Raw genomic sequence first — 9,584 nt, 5'->3', positions numbered from 1 at the left:
ACTGAGGTGTTTTTAATGCCCATTAACGATATAAGAAGACTGAGCTAGAAATCAGCCGATGGTTAAGAACCTTCCATCTTACATGAATTACTAGTCATTTTACACCCAGGTATTTTGATACCAACTGCATCCTTCAGTTGACATAGCTTTTCTCTCTTTATTGATAGAGGAAAATATACTTTCTCATCAGTCACTTCCTGCACTAAAAAACAAGCCAAGCTTTTTTGCCTTCTCTTACATGCTTGACTCTTCGTTACTTTGATCTGCTGGTAGCTTTCCTCTGCTCCCATTCCAGCTTGAATTAATCTAAAGATAGATAAGCAGAATAGCGTACAGCTATGCCAGACTGAGAGGCTCTTCTGAAATTCCCCTGACTCAAAAAGCTCTCTGATAATGGCATTACTGTGTCAGATCTACTGGAAATATTTCACAAGATAACACATAAGATTACATCTGGTTTTACATTTCCTAGCTTCATGATACTTCATGATGCAGGCACATTTTTGTCTTATAATCAACTAGTTCTTCAAGATTACTCACCTTCTCATTTGTTTCAGTCAGTTCATCTCAGCATTTTGACTGAAGACATTTTGAGTAAAGAGTGTCAGTAAAGTCTGACAATTCTTAAATTAATTTAATTGTCTCTTTCTTAACTAATTTAATTCTTTCCATGAAGTCACATAAAATTCTTCATTGGAGTTCTAAGAAATTAGGCTGATTTTGATCTCCTTGTCTTGGAAAGTCAGTCATCCAAAAAAGACATTGTATTATTTTGCTAAAATGCAAGATGGGTAAATCCATGCTGCATTCTGTTTTCATTTTATCTCTACATTTTTAATCATTCTTGAAGTGTTCTAAAGACTTGCACATTACTAACATACCATGTAGTTATGTGTACCATTCTTTGTTTTCTATTTTGTAAATGTATATCCTGTGCTGACTGTTTTCCACTTATACCTTCCCTGATTTAACAGATTTATTAAAAAGTTCTGCTGCTGGATCTGAAACTTCATATGTAAGTTCATGCAGTATTACAAGGAGATTATCTAATTCCCACAAATTGAGTAAATTAAGTTGTGTGACTTTTGGTTTCCACTTCAGCTGTTGTAATTTCCTTTTCCACATCCCCACAGCTATCATGCTTCTGTTCCATCTTCCCTATCACCATTCTTATTGAAAATTGATCAAAGGCTTTTAGAGACACAGGTAGTGACCCACACTTGGCCCACTGGGGTCATCAGGTCCAAACTCTTATAATCAAAAGCAGAAGCCTAGTCCAGAAAAGTCTATAGGATATCTGTGCCAAATACTGCTTCCCAGTATTTGGTAACTTAAGACTTATAGTACAGAAGAGAAAAAAATCCAAAGCTGTAATATGTCGGGGGAAGCAGTAGGAGAAAACAAAACCATTGACCAAGTCAAAGGACCCTGCAGTGGGAAAAAAATGTAGTTTTGGTTCTGCCACTGAACTCCAGGAGATTTTTAATATTATTAAGGAATGATCTTGCCCCACACAACATACCCGAAGTATGGCAAGTTTCTGACTCTATAAAAGAAGGCCACTACCCACTGCTTCTTCCATTTGTTCTCTTTCCCTTTTAAAACAAGAGGATAACATCTTCTTGGTTCCTGCTGTAGACCAAGAAAAAATCTGAAGTCTTGGATAAATAGAATCATAGAATCACAGAATCTTTTAGGTTGGAAAAGACCCTTGGGATCATCGAGTCCAACCATCAACCCCACTCTACAAAGTTCTCCCTTACTCCATATCCCCCAACACCACATCTAAACGAGTCTTAAACACATTTCAGGGATGGTGACTCCACCACCTCCCTGGGCAGCCTATTCCAGTGTCTGACCACTCTTTCTGTGAAGGTTTTTTCCTAATGTCCAGTCTAAACCTACCCTGCTGCAGCTTGAACACATTCCCTCTTGTTCTATCGCTAATTACCTGTGAGAAGGGACCAGCACCAACCTCTCTACAACGTCCTTTCAAGTAGTTGTAGAGGGCGATGAGGTCTCCCCTCAGCCTCCTCTTCCTCAAACAAACAAAAAAATATAAATAATAGGCAGCGAACTTATTCAATAGAGAGAAATCATTTTTCCTTTTCTTTTTAGAAGACTTAAAATCTCTGTCCTAGGCACAAAGTACAACAAAGCCCATGCATTCTTGTTTGTTTTTTTCTGTATTTATGTGCTGAAGACTCAGGCCTAATTACGAGAAGCCTGAAAACTGTCCTTATTACATTTCAATGGACGTTTCTACCAGCAGAATACCATCATCAAATATTTACACTGTCCAAATTTACCTCAGATAACCCCTTTATCTCTGAAAATATTTATGTGAGAGGTGTTGTCTTCTGCAGAAACAGAATAAAATCTGCATTAGATAACTATTCATGTCCCTTTTAGTTCTTAATAATGCAAACTGGGTGTAGCCAGAGGAAGGGAACTAGCCCTAAGATACTGCTAAAAGAATATCAAATCTGTCCAATAATGCTTGTGATATTTCACATGGTCAACTTTGTCAACCTCTGTTTCTTTAGGTTGACACACTTCTTAATTGAGGGATAATTTAAGACAATTTAAAATTAAATATTCAGGGGTTTTGTTGTTGTTATTTACATATATGACCTTCTATACTCCTATGACTCTATATTAGATACCTTCACAACATTTTACTGGTCCTGTATTGATATTTGATTGTATATACCAGAAGCTGTCACTCTCTCAGAATTAATTCTGACAAAAGTTGAATACATTGTTAAAATCTGAGGGGACTGTGAATGGAAAACATGTCAGAAAAATGACTCCTTATGAACCAGGAGGAAAATAAAAAACCACAAGATATTTTCAATGTCATTATTTGTATATTATACTAGGAGCTTCTCTCACAGCAACAGTATTTGCTCTCACTCCTTTTTCTTGATGTTTAGAACATCACCTTCATCACTGACTTAAGCTGATCTAATCGGAATTTTATCTCACTTACTTTCTCACTCCTGTCATGAACACTTGGTGCTGGCATGTATGGCAATGCACGGGAGGAAAGGCTTATTTTAACAACCTCGCTGACTTTTCAGCCTCTCAGTTACCACAGCCATCAAATCCTAATTTACTCTTCTGGGGGCCCTCATCATTCCACAGTCCAAGGTGGACAAAAAGAAAAATAATTTGGTCACTTAACAGTGAGAAAGTCTATACTCCCAAAACAAAACCAGTCAGACAGCTATCTCAAAATTAACAGGCTCTGTTGACTGACTCCTTACTTTTCTTCCCTGACTCCTCTCTTCCCACTGCCTCCCCTTTCTCCCCCCATCACCAACATCATACCCTTCTCTGGTGGCTTTTCACCAGTCCAGTGACAGAATCTTGTGAATACAGATAAACGAGAGGTCAAACAACCTTTTGTCTTTTTTTTTTAAGGATTATTTTGCTCACAGACCAAGAACTGAGGATGGGAAGTAATATTTGAGACCAGCCCATAAGAAAACATGAGGAAGAGCAATAGAAGCTCATTCTCCCAGTCCCTCCCTTCTAGAAGGTTAACACCCCCCCTTAACCTACATATTCTGCCTACTGAAAACAAGTACAAACCCAAAGAAATTATCTGGCAACCAAAATTATTAATTCAAATAGTAACAGATTGTTAAGTGATAAAGTCATAAAGTTGACCTGCCATGCTTTACAGGTATCTTAGGTCATAGGTGCATAGTTAATTTCTGTAAAGATTTTTAAAGGACATAAAAGTACAAACGAAACAACTTTTGCTAGGGATGTCATGCAACAGTTGCTGCTAAGGAAGAAATAAAACCACTCTCTTAAAAGATCTGTTTCTGCTATGGTCTTTTTTCAGCCAAGCCTGGACACTCACAGATAAATTAATTCCCTGCATTTCTGTCTTCATAAACAAGCTTTCCCTTCAGTTTGCTTTTATTCTCTTTTCCTTTTTTATAAATGGGAGAAAAATGCACACTACGTTTTTTTGGGTTTTTTTCTGACACTGGACATTATTAAGTAGCACCACATAGATTTTCTTTACTTTTATTAACTATAACAAATACATGGTAGAAAAATATATTTAAAAGAGTTAAAGGAGTGTTCATGTTTCAACAGAAAAAAAAAATCATGAAATTCAGATTTAATGTTGAATTTTCCTAAACTACATTCTTTTACTTCAATACCTCATAGGCCTTTTCCAATTTAGGAGATTGAAAAATCTCATGTGTTACAAGACAAGATAAGTACAAAACCTTCCTAAGAAACAAATTCCACTTTTATTAATTTTAATAAATTCCCAGCTTTGTTTATGTAAACCATCCCTGTGTAAGCCATCTCTCAACCTTACTTTCATTTAACAAAATTATTTTAACCACCATTTAATTATTAAACCACCCCACTGATCAAGAAAAGAGTCTGCTTTTTGAAGTTAAAAGCAGTTGATGTCTTATATCTTGGTGGCTTTCTATGATGTATGATTTCTTTCTATGATGAAAATGCACTTTTTAAAAACATTTAAAACATATGTATGATAAATTGGTGAGCGAAAACTTCTCAAAGACATATTTTGGCTTCATATCATCCCGTCCCATATTAAGCAATTATGGAAAAGAACACTGACTACACCACAGATGTTGCCTAATTAAGTGGATCAAGGAAAACACAGATGCTAATGACTCTTTATTTTTGTTTTATATGAGTGCTATTTATAGTTTACTGTGCTATATATATACTAAGACAGTAAAGTACGAATCTAAATTGAACTCAGCTAAGAAACAGTTTCTTTATAAAAAATTACTTGAAACTCTGTGTTTCAGAACCAGAATTTAACATAGACTAGATGTGTGCTTTTAAGAATCAGCTTCTGGATCTCAATCCTATGTTCTTTCTCTAATGTTTTGCTTTTTTCTAATTAATATCTAATATTTTGGGGTTTCTTCTAGACTCCTCCTTCTCACTGTTTTGATTTCAGTGTCCTGTCTTCTACTTTGTAACAGTGTTTCAATGCAGAAGTAGTTGTTCACTTGTGCCATTCAGGTAAATATTACCACCTTTTGGTTGTTTTCAATGTTGTCTATGTTCATGTCTTGACAATGTTTGACAAACATTCTTATAAAATTTCTTCTGATATCCTCAGACCTTTTCCTGACCCAAATAATAAAGTTACGGATGTATTTTAGTTTGAACCAGAGTGCACTTTGAAATTGATGTCCCAGTTGTCCCCTCTTACCATCACTGAGTCATCTTGGAGCGCACAAATTGAATTCCTTTGGATGAAACTAGGCTGGAAGACCAGGAGTACATTTAATTTGGTCCAGTCACAAATGGCCACTCAATCCACAAGACCAGAATAGCACTAGCCCAAAATGAAATCTCCAAATCTTCTACAGTGGCATCTTTAGGTCCTCAGCCTCACTTCATTCCATTAACCCACTCTTCTGGGCCTCCCTGTCTGCCAGCGTAAAGCTGAACTATGTCACACAACAAATGCTGGAATGGAGTTGTCTTTCATTCCAGTACCACCTTCTGGTTTTGAGTAAACATTCACGGTAAGTGTTACATAAAGAAAGTGCAGTTCTTTGGATGACAGTGTTATAGGAAAACTCTGAAATGGCTGTAGGTGAACCATTCAACCAATGCAAAAAGGAGGGAAAACCCCAGTTGATTTTGAAAACTTCATCTGATGAGGCATGTGTACAGATGAAAGGCAGATGAACGACAGGAGTAAAGTTCCAAGGAGAGCAGTATGATTACACAGAGAGAATGAAAGGACTCCTACTGAATAAACAGACTATTCTAAATATGATCAGAGGTGTCCTTGAGGACAATGGAGGATGGACATGTCACACAAAAAGAGTACTGTACTTAAACTCTGAGGGTCTACTTTCTTTAGATACAGATGAAGTCAGTGGAAAAGCTCTCTATTGGTTTAATTAGGTTTGAACCAAAACCTGTTAGCCATTATTACAAGCGAATGTCAGCATAAGCAGAGATTGATTCACACTTAGGAGTTGTCATCCCAGCCCTGCCGAATTCCCCCAAGTTTATACTGTTCCTCCTAATCTATCCATAATTTTCAGCCATGTTGACTATATCTAAATTAAACAGTGTCAGGATGCCGATAGCCTAAATGAATACATTCGTAGAGTGGTCAGTGCTATTCTTTTTGCTTGGATCAGCTTTTACCAACCCAAATATTTCCCAAGTAGAGTTTGGGAATAAGCCCTGTCCTAGAAGTACTGTCAGCTGGCAAGCATCCGTTGCTTCAGGTACCAGAGTATTATGCAGTATGAACATGACTAGACCATGCCAGTGGCCCAGGCTGAGAAAAAAGACCCTGTCAGCATTTAATTTCCCAATATAGATTAGCTGTTGAATTGAAGAATGTGTTTTATGCTTCATCTGGCTCATTCTAATGAAGTGGCCCCAGAGGGATAGGGTATAAGAATTAACCCTTCTAATCTTTAAATGCTATCACTTGAATGGGGAGAACAAATCTGTAATAATAGAGAATATCGTGGCTAAAGTAGACAAGTATAACATACGAAAGATTGACATGATTTCACTGACAGTTTATACAAAAACCTAGGCATTTTTTTTCTACAAAGAGCTTCCCATGTTTAAAGGCTTTAAAACATGAGAGAGGAGCTCTATTCAAAATAATGCTACTTGTTACCACAGTAATGAACTTAAAACTCAACAGCAAAAGCAATGTGCCATTCACAAAGTAGTAATCTGTCTAGGGAGATGGAGACTAGTAATATGTTGCTGTAAATGTGTTTCCATATTTAAAAGAACTTCAGATATATTTACAATCAGGAGCACTGCGAATGCTACTTTTCGGTAATAATTTTTCAGTCTTTCATCATGTAGGACGTTGTGTTTTCAGACTTCTAGTGATGAATGCTATAAAAAAATCACTTTATGTTTATCAAGAGTAGTGAATTATTGATGCCTGTAAAATAGCAAAGAAAAAAAACAACCCCAAAATACATCCTTATCAGCATACCCACCTGAGTGAGTAGATAACAGTGAACGTAAAGTGGCTGGACTGCCATGGCACAAATTCCATTCCTTTAAAATTGTAATTCAAAATTAAATGCTGCTTTCAAGGATGAAGGCAGTTAAGGAACTTTATATCCCCACAAACCTGTTTCAATCAAAAATATCCAAAATATTTGTGAAAACGTAACAGTGATTTACTGATAGGTGATTTTCTGCTCCAAACCCTTTATAGTCCAGCTGAGACTGGACTCAACAAACAAAAAAGACAAAAGAATGACATGTATCATATCATAGAATCATGGAATCATAGAATGGTTTGGGTTAGAAGGGACCTTAAAGATCATCTAGTTCCAACCCCCCTGCCATGGGCAGAGACACCTTCCATTAGACCAGGCTGCTCAAAGCCCCATCCAGCCTGGTCTTGAATAATTCCAGGGATGGGGCAGCCACAACTTCTCCAGGCAACCTGTTCCAGTGCCTCACTACCCTCACAGTAAAGAATTTCTTCCTAATATCTAATCTAAATCTCCTCTCTTTCAGTTTAAAACAGTTATCCCTCGTCCTATTGCTACACTCCCTGATAAAGAGTCCCTCCCCACCTTTACTGTAGCCCTCCTTTAGGTACTGGAAGGCCGCTATAAAGTCTCCGCAGAGCCTTCTCTTCTCCAGGCTGAACAACCTCAACTCTCTCAGCCTGTCTTCATAGGAGAGGTGCCCCAGCCCTCTGATCATTTTTGTGTCCCTCCTCTGGACCCACTCCAACATATCCATGTCCTTCTTATGTTGGAGGCCTCAGATACTCCAGGTGGGGTCTCATGAGAGTGGAGTAGAGAGGGAAAATCACCTCCCTTGACCTTGTTTTGATGCAGACGAGGATGCAGTTGGCTTTCTGGGCTGCAAGCACATATTGCCAGGTCACATTGAGCTTCTCATCAACCAACACCCCCAAGTCCTTCTCCTCAGTATCATATGCTAACGACAGAGGACAGCAGGTATTTTTAGAAAGAGTTGAATTTTACAGAACTGGCTGTAGTTAAAAAGCTCTGGAGATCATAGAGAAACACTAAATGTGCTTGAAGATGTTACAGAATAGTGTAAAAAAACAGGATCATGCATACAGGAATCTCAGAAAGGAGTTCATGGAGACTCTAAAGTGCTGGGTTGTCTCCTCTTATTTTGTTTCTTGAAAAAAAAAAGACTCAGATAAATTCTGAAAGAATTATCTGTTCACAATCCTCCGAGTAAATCTTTGGTGTTCAGTGATGGGTTGAACAGGGAATTGTTAGGAATTCACAGCTCAGTGGTGAAGTGTAGCCTGGCTTGCCCATCCCTGAATCATGGATCCTCCATGCCCAAGTGAATGGGATGTCTAGCGCATCAGATCCATGAATTATGTAAAGATATAAGGGTAAAATATTACAGGTACTGAAACTGTAGATGGATGTTAGAATAACATCACAAAAGGAAAACACATTCTTAAGGTTATGCTTGACAGTAAGAATACTCAGTAGCAGATATACTTTCTCCAGTAGTCTCTGAGGCTGGCCAACAAGACTCTGTAATTTCCTCCCATGGGCATGCTTTAAAGAGTTTTAAAACTGCATCTTTCTTGCTTCTATTTTGACAGAGAATGACTAGAACTGTCCGCAGCTGTTTGCCCTCGAAAGTCTGCTCCTTTTCTAGCCCCACCTTGGCAGGACTGTGCCTGTCCACTTGCCACCCCCAGTAAGTCCTTTTATCTGTAGTAGAAAATCACAAGGGTGAATGCCATTTTATTCTCTCCAGCGTTGACCTTCAGTGTCTTGATTTTTACAGTACAGCTGGATTACCATGTTCTCAACTGTTGTCTTGCTTACAAGTTTCTTCAATATAGTGGCATGTTTTTATAAGTGCAGTACCATGAGAAGCAGCAATTATGCAAGCTCCTTTTGATTTATATTTAGCTTGCTATGTGCTTTGCAGAGAAGCTATACATGGCACAGCGTAAGACCAACCTGAGAAAGGATGCGACCTTTCCCTTCCCCCAGCCACTGCGCATACTTTGTTAGATTTACAGGAAAACTTCAAGGCCCAGTCACCAGGACTAACAACAAGGAATTCTTACTAGAAATCTACCAGTGGGCAGTATCCAGAGAGGGAAAAAAAAAAGACCTAAACTTGCTATTTCATAACAGAAACAGAAGCCACCTTTTCAGTGCAACAAATGCAATCCAGGATTCAGTAGAAGATACATTCCTGGTAACAATAACGTCATATCGATGGCTATTCATTGATAGATATTCGTAGCAGTGTCAATGGGTAAAGCAGTAGTAGTGCCACCATAGAAGGCAGTAATTCTGATCATCTCCACCCAAGCAAATTAATTCCGAGAAGAATTCCTGAAAAGAGGTGGGGAACTCTGAACACAGAACTTCGTGAGCAAAGGCAGGAGGAGCCTGGCTTATTCAGTTTAGCTCAATATTCCTCAATGTCTGATTACACAATATTTCAAAAGGGGTCTCAGAATATTAGAAGTAGACAGCAGCATCTCAGTCACCCACCACCAGTTTCATTATTATGGCAGTAATTACTGGCCGAAA

Source organism: Chroicocephalus ridibundus, chromosome 2 (genome assembly GCF_963924245.1).
Source record: "Chroicocephalus ridibundus chromosome 2, bChrRid1.1, whole genome shotgun sequence".
NCBI classification, from domain to species: Eukaryota; Metazoa; Chordata; class Aves; order Charadriiformes; family Laridae; genus Chroicocephalus; species Chroicocephalus ridibundus.
Note: the sequence above shows the minus strand (reverse complement) of the source record.